The sequence below is a fragment of the Ornithorhynchus anatinus genome, chromosome 3 (genome assembly GCF_004115215.2).
Source record: "Ornithorhynchus anatinus isolate Pmale09 chromosome 3, mOrnAna1.pri.v4, whole genome shotgun sequence".
In the NCBI taxonomy this organism is placed as follows: domain Eukaryota; kingdom Metazoa; phylum Chordata; class Mammalia; order Monotremata; family Ornithorhynchidae; genus Ornithorhynchus; species Ornithorhynchus anatinus.
The window spans coordinates 19,139,981-19,157,134 of NC_041730.1; the positions used below are offsets into that span (position 1 = coordinate 19,139,981).

Here is a 17,154-nt window from a genome sequence, read left to right on the forward strand (position 1 = left end):
CACTTGGCCTTTTTCAGGGGCCAGTGTTGTTAACATACAGACCTTAATTCTCACCTAGGGGCAGAACTAGCCTTCTACCTATAATAGTGAAGGATCTGTCATGAAGAAAGAGGAGGGAACAAGAGAGAACGGGAAGTAATAAGCTGCCCAGGGCTAACCATTCCAAGTTTTTCTAGTGACTGAGCCAACACCAAGCCATGTTGGATTTCTCTCTCAGCTATTCTGCCCTTCCTGTTCCACAAGTATGGCTTCTCCCCTGATGGGAAGGGAAGGAAAAAAAAAATCAAACTGCCACTTTTCAGGCCTTAGTGGTTAGGCTTTTTTTTTTTTTTAAATAGGCAAGATTCCTCAGGCCAGAAGAGAAATCCAAAACTTTTTTCTTTGGGGGGGTGGGAGAAAAAGAGACAGAACATAGAAAAAAAGTCCCATGTCTCCCCTCACCACCACCAAAAAACCCCCAAAAAAACTAGATTTGAAACCCAAATTGCCCTATGCCTGAAACAAACCAAGGAAGATTTAAGCCTCCCAATCACCCTTTATACAAATAACTCTCTCTCGTTTCCAATACAATAGAACTACCAGCAAAACAAATAGGAAACACAGGGAGCAAATACATTCAATTTACCCCTATCTCAAACCATTTCCTTCACACCTGCACCAAGATGAAGAGCTGAAAAACGAGTAGCTGAGAAGGCTATATAATTTTATCACTCCTTTCCAAACTCCAAACTTTAAGGGGATGATAGAGGTCAGTCAAGCCTCCCGGCCTTATTTAACCGTCTCTGTAGCCAGTCAGTCTACCAAGGGGAAGGAGCAAAGAATCTTCACCGCACTCTGGACTGCTCAATCAGTGCTCCTTCCCCCAACCAACCCACTGGCACAGAAGCTTAAAGCCAAGCTGAAATCATCACCAAGTCGTTTGAGAGCTACTTCCAACTACCTCTAATTGATTGATCTGTCGAGAAAGAATACAATCAATGGTTTTTATTGGGTGCTTACTGTGTGCCAAGCACTGTACTGGGCACATGGGAGAGTACAATCCTTTCAACGCTTAATGGGAAGAAGTCATTCACAGTAACATTATCCCCCAAATTCCCCTACCCTGGAGGCAAGGAAGGTTAAAAAAAATGGGGGGGGGGAGAGGAAGCTAGTCGATACTGTAGCAGCTCAACTTTGCAGTATATTCACCGCAGATTAACACACTAGTCAGAGGGTTGAAGACTGCCTCTTTTCTATTGCCTAATTCTTTCCCTTCCCTCTCTTTCACTCTCCAGTTATACTTTCAGGGGAAGTAGGGTAAGAGAAGATTGGGGGGAGGGAGGGGTATTTAGGGTTATCTAGATACAATTCGTTCACAAAAAAAAAAGAGAAGTCTACCTTCCTTTAAAAAAAATCTCACCTGTGTAAGTGATCTTTCAAATGAGAAAAGAGCCCAAGATATCAGTTTAATAGGATAAAAACACATCATTAAAGATGCAGTTTAAAATGAGAGAGCTGCAAATTTATTTTTGCGATTACAACAGCATCTAATTTCTTCTATAATTTTATGTGTACTTCTGGTTTTCAAGAGGGCAGTGATTTGTGGGTGTGGAAGGGAAGGAAGGATCTCTCTAGGTCTAAAGTAATCTCAGTTTTTGGTCACCGAGAAAGATGTTGGCTACATTAACGCATCTAGAACATACCTTCCTACCAAAAAAAAAAATCTGAAAAAAAATTTAGATAGCATTTGGATAAAAGAACGATTGCACAGACGGGCCTGAGCCAGATTACAATTCAAGAAAATATTATTTTAAAATCCTGCGGCTTTCTTGAAAAAAACCTATTCCTTTTTAGAGTTCCTTAAATGACTTAACCACTGTTTCCATCAGAAAGTTTTGCGAATCTTTCTTAGCCCACTTCCTCTTCAAAAGGAACCTCAGAGACCTATGATCACATCACCCACCCTCTTTACTCAGAAAATACCTGAAAAATGTGTGTTGGAGACACTCCCCACCCATTTGGGTGTGGGAAACCAAACCTTGCAAAGTCTGCTGACTTTCAGAAAAAGAAAAAAAAAAGGCTAAAAGGCCTTCCCACCCAGGTAAGGTGGGTTGGGGAGGTGTGTGGGTGGGGAATGGAGGAGGGGAAGAGGAAGAGATCGGAGGAGAGCAACTCAATCAACATGGATTCGCTTGTTTTCTACAAAATACAATGTCTTTTAATGGTTGGAAACTAAAGTCGGCGTGTCCCCAACCCCCGACCCCATACATCCCATTTCCCCAAAACCAAATCAGTCAGGAGTTCTGAAAGCACACCAAGGAACCATCTGCAAAACACTGGGCCGCATTCCTGTCCCAACCCACACGCCACATACCCCAAAACCAACTTGGGGAGGGAGAAGGCGGGGGTTGGGCCCTTGAAGGCCAAGGCGAGTTGGGGTTCGCCCTGGAGCCCCCCGAAAGTCGGAGAGGGGGCAAACCCACCCACCCCACCCCCGGCTTGGTCTTACCCCCTCCAGGGCTCTCGGCGGCTCCTTGGGTTGCAGACACCTACAAGTTTGCTTCTTCTCCTTGCCGTTTCCCTTTTTGTAGAACAAAGTGGCCAAAATAAGGAACAAAAAAAAAAAAAGGGGGGGTTGACAAAATTACCCGTCGGCGAAGGTGAATCTCTCTCTTTAAAATCTCTTGCGTTAGCAAGAGCCAAAAAATATATCTATCTAGCGGCGTCTCCTTTTCCGCCCCTTTACACACACATTTACGAGCGAGACCCACGCCTCAAATGTGGACTTCTAATCCTTTAGGAAAATCCCCCCCAGATCACTGCCAAGGGAGAAAGGAAAATCAATCCAGCAATGCAGTTAAATTTTCTCCACCTCTTTCTCCTTCCAAGCTCTTTCCTCTTCTTGCTCCTCTTCTTTCTCTGTCTCTCTTTTTTTTTTTCCCTCCCCCTTCCCTCCCCCTCTTGATCCAACACCTAAAATGGAAGTTGCACCCAGCCAAAAGCAAAGGAGGTTGGGTGGTGCCAAAGGGAGCCTGGAGCCCCTGCCCCCTCCGCCTTCCTGAAATGATGTCAGCCCCAGGACCTGCCAATAGAGCCAAGCCTTAAAGCAGGGAGCGGGCCCGATCCAATAGGAAACTTTTTTATAGCAAATGGGAGGAGGGGGAAAAAGGGGAAAAAAAAGAGACGGAGCCACCCAGGGAAGTTTTTTTTTTTTAATATAATTAAGGCCAAGGATATATAATGACCAAAGAACGATCGCCAAGCTAAAGACAAAGCGGCCTGGTGGAGGAGCAGGGTTTGTTGCATTGGGTGCAGAAACCACTGCTGCTCCCCCATCCCTCAATTCTTCTTTTTTGGGGCTGGGGGGAGTGTGTGTTTGGGTGCCCCTGCTTTCCAAATCCCTCCTTCCTCAATTCCCCCTTTTTTTGTGGGAGGGGGGTGTATATTTGTGTCCCCCTGCCCTCCAAATCCCCTTTTTTGTGTTTGTGTGCCCCTGCCTTCCCAATCCTCTCCTTCAATTCCCTTTTTTTGAAGGGTGGGGGAGGATGTGCTTGCCCTCCAGATTCATTCAATCGTATTTGTTGAGCGCTTACTATGTGCACAGCACTGTACTAAGCGCTTAGCAAATTCCAACTTCCCTCCCTCCCTGAATATTCCCTTTTGTTGTGTGTGCCCGCCCTCCAAATCCTGCCCCTCCCTGAATTCCCTTTTGTAGGGTAGAAGGTGTGTTTGTGTAAGTGTGTGTACCCTCCTTCCACACACCCCCTCCCCATTTCCTTTTTTTGGGGGGGAGTGCGTGGCTGTCCAACCCCCCCCCCATCCCTACGCGTGCAAATGAGTTCAAATACCTTATTTTCTTTGTGGGAGGATGTTCCGGTGTGGGTTTTGGTTTTTTCCCTCCCAAGCATCACCTCAAGAGGTGGGGGGAAGAGGGAGGGGAAGGGAGCCGGAAGAACAAAAACCTGGGAAGAAAGACTGAGTGTCATTTATTTTGTGGAAGGAAGGGACTAGGAACTCCCATCTCCTCAATTTCATTGTTTGGGTTTAACGACCGCGTGGTTAATTAGGGAGCCGAAGTAGGGGATCTGGGCTGGACGATCAATTCAGTGTATGAATTCCACGGTGAAGGGGCTGCAATCCATTAAATTCGGAGGTGATAACAACGAAATTGCCCTCTTCCCCTTTTGTCCCCGAATCATAGATAATTCGCGGAGGGGGAGGGGGGAGAAGGGAGAGGGAGCTTAAGTGAAATGCTAGGAACGATCAATTTAAAAGGAGAAAGAATTTAAAAAATACACACCAGCAGACGAGGGATGGAGATTCTGCAATTGCAAAGCGACTGCTGTCCTGGGAATTGATAGCAGCTCTACAGGGGGAGGAGAGGAAGATAGAGCTTTGTGAACTCTGAGCTATCGGTGATGGGGTTCGTGCTTACTCCTTTCAAATTAACCCTAATGAAAGATTATCTGGGAGCTTTTAACAGATCTAGGATCGGACAGCTACCCTGGGCTTTCAATTCCTAGGTCACACGGATTGGTATATTTGGGACGGTGGCTAGAACCCTGGAGCCACTTAGTAAATGCAATAAGTGATTAATGATGGTGAATTTTAGTTTCCTTTTCTTCTCGCAAAATTGGGGAAAGCCATCTGTCCATATCCCCTAGAGCCACAGACAATAATAATAATAACAGTGGTAATAATAATGTTGGTATTTGTTAAGCACTTACTATGTGCCAAGCACTGTTCTAAGCACTAAGGTAGAAACAAGGTAATCAGGTTGTCCCGCGTAGGGCTCGCAGACTTCATCCCCATTTTACAGATGAGGTAACTGAGGCATAGAGAAGTTAAGTGATTTGCCTAAGGTCACACAGCCGACAAGCAACAGATCCGGGATTAGAACCCATTACCTCTGACTCCCAAGCCCATTTTCTTTCCACGAAGCCACATTTACTATGTGCCAAGCACTGGGCAAGAGGATCAGGACTGTCGCAGTCCCTGACCCACATAGAGCTTCCAGTCTAAGCAGGAGGGAGACCAGGTACTGAATCCTCATTTTACTGATGAGGAAACTGAGGCCCTGGGAAATCGAGTAACTTGCCCAATGTTACACAGGAGGCAAGTAGAGCCGGGATTAGAACCAAGGTTCTCTGACTATAATTCGGGTTTGGGAGTCAGAGGTCATGGGTTCGAATGCCGACTCTGCCACTTGTCAGCTGTGTGACTGTGGGCAAGTCACTTCACTTCTCTGGGCCTCCGTTACCTCATCTGTAAAATGGGGATTAACTGTGAGCCTCACGTGGGACAACCCCATTACCCTGTATGTACCCCAGCGCTTAGAACAGTACTCTGCACATAGTAAGCGCTTAAATACCAACATTATAATTCTATATGTTTTGATGGTATTGATGACTACTAGTTTTGTTTTGCTGTCTGTCTCCCCCTTTTAGACTGTGAGCCAGTTTTTGGGCAGGGATGTTGGACAGTCTCTATCTGTTGCCGAATTGTATATTCCAACTGCTTAGTACACAGCTCTGCACAAGTAAGCACTCAATAAATACAATTGAATGAGTGAATGAATGACTCCCTGGCTTGTGTGCTCTTTCCAGTAGGCCACACTGCTTCTTGTCCTGTCTTATGCCGAGTCGTCTCCGTCCCTTAGCCACGCCATGGACACATCTCTCCCAGAATAATAATAATAATGGTATTTGTTAAACGCTTACTAGGTGCCAGTTCTAAACACTGGGGTAGATACAAGGTAAGTCAGGTTATCCCACGTGGGGCTCACATTCTAAATCCCCATTTTCAGATGCGGTAACTGAGGCACAGAGGAGTTAAGTGACTTGCCCAAAATCACACAGCTCACAAGCGGCAGAGCCGGGATTAGAACCCAGAACGCCCCACCTCCATCTGCAGTCATCCACGCTGCTTCACCTCGAGTCAATAACTCAAGTCATATCATCTCACCAGCTGTCTCTACCATCTCTGCAGTAATTGTTCCTCATCCTCAAGACTTTTGTATATACATCCCTTCGACTACCTATGCTCATCATTGTATTTGTAAATATTTCCTTTCTTCCTCCCCTGTTCAAATGTCAGTTGCTTGTGGGCAGGGAACACATCCCCTCAACAGTGTTCAAAGCAGTGCTTGGCCCATAGTAGGCACTTAAATACATCTTGATTCTATTTATTGCTATCTTGATTCTATTTATTGCTATCTTGATTCTATTTATTGCTATTGCTTTTGTCTGTCTGTCTCCTCTGACTAGACTGTAAGCCCGTCAGTGGGCAGGGATTATCTCTATCTGTTGCCGAATTGTACATTCCAAGTGCTTAGTACAGTGCTTTGCACATAGTAAGTGCTCATTAAATACTATTGAATGAATGAATGAATGAATCATTACAGAGCATTGCCCCCAGTGGGTACTTGTCAAATAAAGGAAATGTGTCTCTTAATTGTTATCTTGTACTCTCCCAAGCATTTAGTACAGTGTTGTGCGCACATTAACCACTCAATAAATAGAATTGACTGACCCCTTACGTTCTGTTAAGCCATTAACAATAAAAGGTATTCCCTCAGGTCCGTGCTGCACAGAGGAGATAAGGGGGTCTGGTTCTGATATTCCTTGAAGATTTGAGTGGAGAAGAAGCATGGCCTAGTGGATGGAGCAGGGGCCTGGGAGTCAGAAGGACCTGGGTTCTAATCCTGCCTCCACCACTTGTCTGCTGTGTGACCTTGGACAAGTCGTTTCACTTCTCTGTGCTTCAGTTCCTTCATCTATAAAATGGGGATTAAGACCATGAGCTCCACGTGGAACATGGACTGTGTCCAACCTGATTACTTTATATCTACCCCAGCGCTTAGAAGAGTGCCTGGCTCATAGTAAGTGCTAAAATACTATTTAAAAAAAAAAAATGGAACAGCCAAAGTGTCCTGACCTGCGGAGGGATGGGGGAGGCAGGGCAAAGGACCAGAGCTCCACAGCCCCACGCCCTCTTCCAGAGAGGCGCTTTTTCTCCCTTTTTGAACAGAGCCTGGGGTCAGCTCCCTGGAGAGTCCAAGTCTCAGGAGGCTGAAGAGGAAAAGAAGAATGAGAGATTGGCCCGGCCCCGATCCATTGGGAAAACAAGATCAGAGTTTTGAGCTGGAAAGGACTCAGAACCAGGAGGGGAAGGAGGAGGAAAAAGAGGAGAAAGAAGCACCGGCCTCAGCACTTGGGCAGTGGAGCCCTGCCCCTGCAGCGGCTTCCGCTTAGCCCCCTCTGCCAGAACAGTCAAAATGAGGGCACTGGATTGTCCAGTCTGGACCAGATTAAAGCAAGGATCTCCCAGGCGGGTTTCACCCTGGAGAAGACACACTCTCTAGCCTGGCTTTAAAAAAAAGGAAAAAAATACACTGGAGACCTGTCAATGCTGAAGGAAAGTATGTTTTAAATTCAGAGACTGGCTTTTGGGGTGAGAGAAAGCTTCTCATCAGATAATCTCTATCCAAGCAGATGGGGGTCACAATCCTTTGGTTTCAAAACTGCCATCTTGTAAGGAGGGCTATCTTTAAACTAGCTAGAAGGAAGGGTTAATGCAATAGGAAGTTAATAGACTTGACTGTAATAATTCATTAGGCTAAATCATATTCCTCTCCCATCTCTCTCTCTCTCTCTCTCTCTCTGGTCTAGCCATCTCCTCCATGGTTGTTGAAACAAGTTCAAACTTCTAGAGATGATTTTCAAAGGTTCAGGCTTTTCTGTACAGTTGCCTGCATCACAAATCTTTTGCCTATTCCCTATCTCAAATTTTATTCCATACAAAAGCATTCTCTTTGCCCAGCTGATTCCCTTCTGCCATTGATATCTACACTCATTCAATCGCATTTATTGAGTGCTTATCGTGTGCAAAGCACTGTACAGTCAGTGTTCCGTCCAGCACCCCGAAACAACCTCTCAACACCCTAACCTATATCTCTTCCAATATATCTCTTTGAGAAACACAAATCAGGCAAGTCTTTCTTTGGCCACAACTTCCCTAAAAAGAGTATTTCAACAGCATGATTGAAGCAGAACAAAATACTCTGGGTGTCACTTAATGTCTCCCCAGGGTGAAATACCTTATGCCTGAAACAATAAAAGAAAGAATAATCTATTTAAGTACTAACGATGACTTTTTGAAAAGTCTACAAGAATGTTTTAAATAATTGATCCTCTTTAAAGAAAGATCTGTAGCCATCTAAAAGGCCGCAGAGTTGTGACCAATTAACGGCACTGGGAATTGACAAAGAATATATCCTGCCGGGCAAGTCTTATTTATCAGTTGAAGTCTGGAAATGGCTTGGCTAAAGGAGTGTCCATCAGGAAATTGCATAAGGCAAAGTAATAATAGTGATAGTTGTAAGCACTTACTCCATGCCCAGCACTGGGGCAGGTGCAAGATAATCGGGTGGGGCATGATTGTTAATTATGGTATTTGTTAAGCTCTTACTATGTACAGGCACTGTTAATAATGTTGGTATTTGTTAAGCGCTTACTATGTGCAGAGCACTGTTCTAAGTGCTGGGGTAAATGCAGCGTGATCAGATTGTCCCTCATGAGGCTCACGGTTTTCATCCCCATTTGACAGATGAGGGAACTGAGGCACAGAGAAGTGAAGTGACTTGCCCACAGTCACACAGCTGACAAGTGGTGGAGCCGGGATTCGAACCCATGATCTCTGACTCCCAAGCCCATGCTCTTTCCACTGAGCCACGCTGCTTCTCACTGTTCTAAGCGCTGGGGTAGATACAGGGTAATCGGATTGGACACAGTCCCTGTCCCACGAAGGTCTCACCGTCTTAATCCCCATTTTACAGATGAGGGAACTAAGGCATAGAGAAATTAAGCGACTTGCCTAAAATCACGTGGCAGACAAATGACAGAGCCGGGATTAGAACCCATGACCTTCTGACTCCCAGGCTCGTGCTTTATCCGCTAGGCCGCGCTGCTTCCCTCGTCCCTTATCGGACACACAGTCTAAGTAGGAGGGAGAAAAGGAATGGATTCCCATTTTACAGATGAGGAAACTGAGGCACAGAGAAGTGAAGTGACTTGCCTGAGGTCACACAGCAGCCAAGTGGCAGAGCTGGACTTAGAACGCAGGTCCTCCCAGATCTGTGCTCTTTCCACCAGGACACGCTGCTTCCCTAAATTCGAGTTAGCTCAACTAAATTCTGCTAGTAGCATAATCACATGGATTGACAACTGGGTCATGAAAAATCATAAACAAAGGGATTGCTGTTTAAGGTTTGTTTTTATTTGAAACCCATAGTGATAACCCTGAAGCGAAAGGGATATTAATAAAATCTGGAAATGCACTGTCTCACTTAAGTGGAGAGTATGTAAATCAACAATAAGAAGAAAGAAAAATTCCACATAGATATGAGGTGAGAAAGCAGCCCGGCCAATCATTTGATTTGGATACCAAGAAGCACTCTAGTTTGGAGCAGATTTGGGCAGACTTTCACAAAATGGAGCTAATAATATGATGTTGGTCCTGGATTCCCCACTCTGAGCACACAGCACAAAGTAATCACACTCTGTGTGCTCAGAGGGGGCAATCCAGTATCAGCAAATGCAGTCACTGCCCTATGTAGGAGAAAGGTGGTCAGAAAATCACAAAATGAGATGGAATGGGAATGTGCTCCTCAAAATAATAATATAAGAAAAGATCTTCAGCAAGTGGAAGAAACCTTAACAACGAGTTAGACTGGAGTTTACAGCCAGAAGGACCGATGCCCATTTAGCTGGCTTCAAAGAAAGCCTCAAAGCCTCTCTACGTCTCTTTAATAAAACTACACCTGGAATACCTCCTTCAAATTCAACTTCATTCAAATTCTATCCCCTCCCTCTCCTCTCTTTCCCAATAGTCACCGCCAAAAAGCAGGATAAATTGGAGGGGGCTAAATCAATCAATGGCATTCATTCAGTCATATTTATTGAGCGCTTACTATGTGCAGAGCTCTGCTCTAAGCACTTGGGAGAGTACAATGTAATAATAAACCGACACATCCCCTGCCCACAGTGAGCTGAGTGAGCCCTTACCATTTGCAGAGTACTGTACTAAGCACTTGGGAGAGTGTAGTAGACTATAAGTTCTCTCTAGACTGTAAGCTTGTTGAGGGCAGGAAACATGTCTACCAACTCTGTTTATTTAAACGTCTGTCTAGAGGGGGAGACAGACATTAAAATAAATTCTGGATATGCACATAAGTGCGGTCGAGTTTAAAGAAAAGCAAAAATAAACAGAAATGGAAATTCACTTGTGAAAATATTCAATTACTAAAAATATGAAGCTTTCGTAAGTAGGAAACACTTTAAAGGTGTGAAAGCCCCAATCATCGCAGTCTGATAAATGTGGAAAGAATGATGCAGAGCCACCAAAAACTACCATTGCAAGCTTCAGCATCCTTTCCCAGCTACCAGCATCATTCTGACTTGGAGCAGGAATGGCCCATTTCGTTCCGGGGCAGGTGTGTTTTCTGAAAAGAACCAAAGCGCGGGAGGCAAATCTGATTGTAAATTCCCAGGTTAACAGGAACCGCCCTGTGCAAATAGCGCTCAATGTTTTTGAGCCATACAACTGCAGTCTCAGCTGCCAATCCACTTCGGGGCTCCTGATTTCAGCATATCTTTTTATGCTGAACTGGAACGACAACAACAAAAAAAATCCTCACCACCCTTAACTAGTGAAGCCGGTTCCATTAGGGCTGTTTGGCAGCTTTCATTCATTCAGTTCTATCTATTGAGCACTTACTGTACTCAGAGCACTTTACTAAGTACTTGGGAGAGTACAATATGACCCTAAAGAGATACATTCCCTGCCCACAACGAGCTGACAGTCTAGAGGGGGAGATAGACATTAATATAAATAAATAAAAAATGACTAATATACCTAAGTTCTGTGGGGCTGGGAGGGAGATGAGGACACAACAGGCCTCCATCGTTCCAGTGACCAAGGGAAACGGTGAAATGTGACCTTCCCCAGCACCACTCCCCCTCACTTCCCCAGCTCCTTTCTCCCCTCCGTCCACTCTCTCCTCCTTCTCGACCGCCTCTCAAGCCTGTTTTCCAAACTGACCCCTTCCAACCTCATCCCTTCTCATCTTATACAAACACTTGCACCCACGCTTCTTCCCTCCCAGACCTCCATCTTGGCCTAGTGGACAGAGCTCGGGCCTGGAAATCAGAAATTAGACATGGGTTCTAATCCTGGTTCCGCCACTTGTCTGCTGTGTGACCTTGGGCAAGTCACTTCACCTCTCTGTGCCTCAGTTATCTCATCTGTAAAATGGGGGTTGGGACTGTGAGTCCCAAGAGCGACAGGGATTTTGCCCGAACTGATATATCCACCTCAGCTCTTAGTACAGTGCCAGGCAGATAGTAAGCGCTTAACAAATCCCATTCTTCTTCTTCTTATTATTATTATCTTCAACCGCTCAATTCCCCAAACATGGCCACATCTCCTCTCCGATCCTAAAACCACTTTCTCTGCATCGTCCAGCCGTCACCTCCACCTCCCTCCTCCCACTGCTTCACAAACACCTCGAACAAGTTGTATATACCCGCTGCCTCCGTGACCCTCCACAATCCGGTTTTCGCTCATCATTTCACCGAGACCGCTCTCTCTAAGGCTACCAATGACCTCCTCCTGGCCAAATCTAACAGACTCTACTCTCTCCTAATCCTCCTTGTCCTCTCGGCTGTCTTTGACACTGTGAACCTAACTCCTTGTCGGGTTTTTCTGACACAATCCTCTCCTGATTCTCCTCCTAATCAACTCCCAGTGGTTTGGATTGGATTACATAAGAGGATTGTCTCTCTTTATTGCTAAATTGTACTTTCCAAGCGCTTAGTACAGTAAGTACGGTAAGTGCTCAATAAATACGATTGAATGAATGAATAAGAGAATATAATAGAATTGCTAGTCTCGAACCCTGCCCTCAAGGAGCGTATTGTGGTCTAGCAGAAGAGACAGGTACTAATTGCAGATAGGAGGAAGTAATCCAGTCGGTATCAAGATAAGTGCTTCAGGGTGGGGAGGGTGTATGTATCCAAATGCTTAGGTGGGCCAGAAGGGCTGAAGTGGTAGATAGGGAGAGGTAAGATTAATCAGGGAAGACTTCCTGGAGGAGGTAATTTCTAAAGGACTTTGAGGCTGGAGACAGCAGGGGTTTGCTGGATGTGAAGGTGAGGGGAAATTTGATGGAATGCCTTAAATCTGCTGGTCAGGAGTTTCTGCTTGATGTAAACAAAGACCCAGGGGCAACAAGGAGACCAATGTTTTAAGGACATGACCAAGGCAGCAAGGACTTGATAATTGCCACAGTAAGTGCTCACTAAACAAGACGGATGAATGTATGAATTCACCCAGCCCCCAGGCCTATAGTGCTTGGGTAATTTAGCCATATTTATTTCAATGTCAGAATCCCCCTGTAGACTCCTTGAGGACAGGGAACAGGTCAACCAGATCTGTTGAATTGTACTTACCCAAGCACTTAGTACAGTGCTCTGCACACAATAAGCACTCAATAAATACCACTGATCGATTGATTGGTTGAGAGGGGGAGAGACTGGAAACAGATGCAGAAGTCAAGCCGGTATATGACAGGTGCAGTTGCACTATGGATAAGTATGCAGTATGGAGAAGCAGCGTGGCTCAAGGGCAAGAGGCCAGGCTTGGGAGTCAGAAGTCATGGGTTCTAATCCCGTCTTCGCCACTTGTCCGCTGTGTGACTTTGGGCAAGTCCCTTCACTTCTCTGTGCCTCAGTTCCCTCACCTGTTAAATGGCTGAAGACAGTGAGCTCCGCAAGGGACAACCTGATTACCTTGTATCTACCCCAGTGTTTAGAACAGTGCTTGGCACATAGTAAGCGCTTAACAAATACCATCATTATTATTATTATAATGATGATAAAGACAATAAATAATAAAATATATTGTGTTTACTATGTGCCAAGCACTTTTCTAAGCACTGGGGTGAATACATGATAATTAGATCAGACAGAGTTCCTGTGTCACATGGGGCTCACGGTCTTTCAGCAGAAGGGAGAGGAGGTATTGAATCCCCATTTTACATTTGAGGAAAGTGAGGCACAGTGCAGTTAAGTGACTTGCCGAGGGTCACATGGCAAGCCAGTGGCAGAGCCGGGATTAGAACCCAGGTCCCCTGACTCTCAGGCCTGTGCTCTTTCCACTAGGCCACGCTGCTTCACTATGGGTGGAGAGGAAGAGGTAGATTCTAGAAATGCTGAGGACGACTTTTGTGTTTGACCTTTTCGCTGGCTCTTCTCCCGTCTGCCACTTCCTAACTGCAGGTGTCCCTCAAGGCTCAGCTCTGGGTGCCCTTTTCTCCTCTATCTACACTCGCTACCTCAGGGAGCTCATTCACTCACCAGGCTTAGGCTACTATTTCAGAGTGGATGACACCCAAATCTACCTTTCCAGTTCCAACCTCTCCTGCTTGGCAATCCTGCATTTCCTCCTGCCTCCAGGACATCTCTACATGGGTGTCCTGCCGGCCACTCAAGCTCGATATGTCCAAAACTGAATTCTCATCTCTCCTACCGAATCCTCTCTTCCACCCACCTTTCCCTTCACCACTGCCAATACCCCCACCCTCCCTGACTCTCAAGCCCACAACCTTGGCATTTTCTGAGCCTCTTCTCTCTCTTTCAACCCCCACATTCAGTCTGATGCCAAACCCCATCAATTCTTCCTCCCCGACATTTGCAGAATCCGCCCTTTCCTCTTCAAACTGCAAACTCTGCCGGGCTAGGATCCTGTCACATCTTGACTACTGAATCAGCCTCTTCGATGACCTCCCTGTCCCTTGTCTCTCCTCTCCAGTCCACACTCACTTACTCACTGGATCATTTTTCTAAAACATCACTTTGTGCATGTCACCCCACTTCTCAAAAACCACCAAGCATTATCCATTCTCTGCATTAAGCAAGCACTCCTTTCCATTGGCTAATGTCTTTGGTTTGAACCCTTTTAGCACTTTGATACTCACCCCAGCACCCCAGCACTTATGAGAATTTCCTTAGATTCTACAGTTTCCTCTCCCAGAAATTAATTTTAATGTCCATCTCCCTCTTCAGACTGTAAAGTCCTTGTGGGCAGGGATTACGTCTACCAACTCTATTGCCTTGCTCTTTTCCAAGTGCTTAGTACAATGCTCTGCACACAGAAAGCGCTCAGTAAATATCATTAATTGGTTGATCGATTTAAGGCATTCTATCGGCTCTCTTTTACTCATTTCTCCCACTGTAAACCTCTTGCTCACACCCTCTGCCCTGCTGGAACTCCTTCTCCCTTCTCCTCTGGTAGACCACTGTTAGCCCCATCTTCAAAACACTTTGAAAATCCCATCTCCTCGAAGAGACCTTTCCAGATCAATCTCTGATCTCCCCCCCAATCTAACACTCACCTGCTGTGGGATCTTGGACACATCCCTTAACTTCTCTGGGCTTTGATTTCTTCTTCGATACCTGTTTTCCTTCCCTCTTGGACTGTGAGTCCCATGAAAAAAGAGGATCTGGACCCAATATGCTTATCTTGAATCTACCCAACCCTTAGCACAGTGATAAGCACTAATAAAATGCCTTCATCATTAAGAACTCAGAGTGTCTTGCACACAGGATAAGCTGGTTGTGGACAGGGGATGTGCCGTTACATTATACTCTCCCAAGCACTTAGTACAGTGCTTTGCACACATTAAGCGCTCGGGAAATAGGATTGAATTAGTGAAAGAACGCATGAAGTACATGCCCGAGAAGTATCATGATGAATCAACAGGATGATAGCCTCACTGTTTGGTTTTTATTTTGTTTTGTTTTTATGGTATTTGTTAAGCACTTACGATGAGTCAAACGCTCTTCTAAGCTCTGGGGTAGGTTCATGTTCATTAGGTCAGACACAGTCCCTGTCCCACATGGGGCTCACAGTCTAAGTAAACAGGAGAACGGGGATTGAATCCCCAGTTTACAATTGAGGAAACTGAGGCCCAGAGAAGTGAAGTAAAGTGACTTACTTAATGTTGGTATTTGTTAAGCGCTTACTATGTGCAGAGCACTGTTCTAAGCGCTGGGGTAAACACAGGGGAATCAGGTTGTCCCACGTGGGGCTCACAGTCTTAATCCCCATTTTACAGATGAGGGAACTGAGGCACAGAGAAGTTAAGTGACTCGCCCACAGTCACACAGCTGACAAGTGGCCGAGCTGGGATTCGAACTCATGAGCCCTGACTCCAAAGCCCGTGCTCTTTCCACTGCACCACGCTGCTTCTCTGCTTGTCTGCTGAGGGACTTACCCAAGGTCCCTCAGCAGACAAGTAGCAGAGCTGGCATTAGAACTCAGGTCCTCCGCAGGCCCGAGCTCTTTCCACTGGGCTGCAATGCTTCTCCCGGAACAGTGGGCTGCATAGAGAAGAGCACCTAATAAATCACTGTTGACAACAATGATGATGATGTGGATTTGGCAAAATATTTTCAGCCTGACGTTAAGTTTGCCCATGTAGGCTCAGCCAATGTTGACTCACTTTTGAGGCCCTGAGTGAGACCTACCCAAATACCTGGGAAATCATTTATCATCTCCCTCGGGAACTTTTGCTGAATCGGGACACAGCAGCTCTCTGTTCCCTGCAATGGTTCGGATTCAAAGGAGACCGAATCCAAGATCAGCCCCGAGAGCCACATTATTTAAGAGAAAATGCAAAACTCCTCCCTCCCTTCAGCGCTTAGTTCAGTGCCTGGCACATAATACTTTTCCTTCAAGCTACGAACCACAGCCGGGGGCGGGATAACAGAGGAGAAGGACCTAGGGGAAGCCTAGGGCAGTTGAGGCCTGTGCTTTTTGCCCTATGACCCAACCCAACCCGGGCTGGGAAGGGTGGGGTGACTGAGGTGGATGGCAGTGGCTGGTAGTTGGTCACTTGTGGGATCCCCTGAGGTCAAGGACCTGTGCCTAGGATATAATAGGATCCCCTCCAGTCCTGGAGCGGGAACCCCAAGCTGGAAAACACTGGCTTGAAGCAAGAGTGGTCCAAAAAGCCTCGGGCCCATGTCCAACTCACCAACTGGGTTGGTTAATAGAGTGGTTAATAGAGTTGGTTAACAGAGTGTTTCACACCCTAGTTTAACTCTGCAATCATCTGTGTATGTGGTAGGTTTAGCTTAATTCCCAAATTACATCTTTTTCACAAACTCCTTGCTTTTCATCTGAATGATGGAAAAGCAGTGTCACCAACTGACTCTATTTTGGCCTATCAACCTACCCACTGTGCTCTGTTCTCATCTCTCTCACCGTCGACCCCCTGCTCACATCCTCCCTCCTTCCTAGACCTCCTTTCCCCTTCACGTCTGACAGACTGGCATGCTCCCCAAGGCCCTCTTAAAATGATATCTCTTCCAGGAAGCCTTCCCTGACTAATCTCTCCTCTCCCCAGTTCATTTGCCCTCCCTCTCCATTGGTCACCCATGCACTTGAGTCATTCATTCATTGAATCATATTTATTGAGGACTTACCGTGTGCAGAGCACTGTACTAAACACTCTTGAAAGTACAATACAATAAACACTGACATTCCTGCTCACATCAAGCTCACAGCCTAGAGTGGGGAAGACAGACATCAATAAAAATAAATAAAATGACAGATATGCTTTGGGGCTGGCGGGGGGCGGGGGGAGAGCAAAGGGAGCGAGTCAGGGTGACGCAGAAGGGAGGGGGAGATAAAGAAAAATGGGGCTAAGTCTGGGAAGGCCTCTTGGAGGAGATGTGCCTTCAATAAGGCTTTAAAGTGGTGATCTGCGGGATTTAGAGGAGGCAGGACGTGGGCTAGGGGTCGGCACTTGGGAACTCACCCCTCCCCTGACCCCCGAGGCCTTTATGTACACAACTTTAAACTCCGTTGCCTTCCCAACCTGTAATTGATTTTAAATTCTGTCTACCTCCCTTAGATTGAAAACCCCTTGAGGACAGGGATCCGGTTAACTTATTCTGTTGTATTCTCCCAAGCGCTCAGTAAGGTGTACAGCCTACAGTAAGGGCTCAGTAAATACCATTGATTTGATTACAATTATTTCCAGAGAAAGCGAACATTTGGTATTGCACAGGCAAATAAAAAACGTGTTCATGCAGAGTATGTGTACAACTT

At 45.9% G+C, this 17,154-nt stretch overlaps 1 protein-coding gene and 1 non-coding gene across 7 annotated transcripts in view; one reads left to right on the forward strand and one right to left on the reverse strand.

The window, feature by feature from the left end:
• Window positions 1-2,896, reverse strand: part of CTNND1 (catenin delta 1) — a 50,450-nt gene extending 47,554 nt beyond the window's left edge. For 4 of the 6 annotated variants that reach the window (XM_029059616.1, XM_029059618.1, XM_029059617.1 and 1 more), the window contains exons 1-2: window positions 2,852-2,896; window positions 2,489-2,560 (exon numbers count right to left, since the gene is read on the reverse strand). The gene's annotated coding sequence lies outside the window, so the exon portion shown is untranslated. The other 2 variants (XM_029059620.1, XM_029059615.1) reach the window with 2 other exon arrangements.
• Window positions 2,897-9,500: 6,604 nt separating this feature from the next.
• Window positions 9,501-9,561, forward strand: MIR7417 (microRNA mir-7417). Its single transcript, NR_127402.1, has one exon. It is a non-coding gene; the product is annotated as a microRNA mir-7417 (primary transcript).
• The last annotated feature ends 7,593 nt before the right edge of the window (window positions 9,562-17,154 follow it).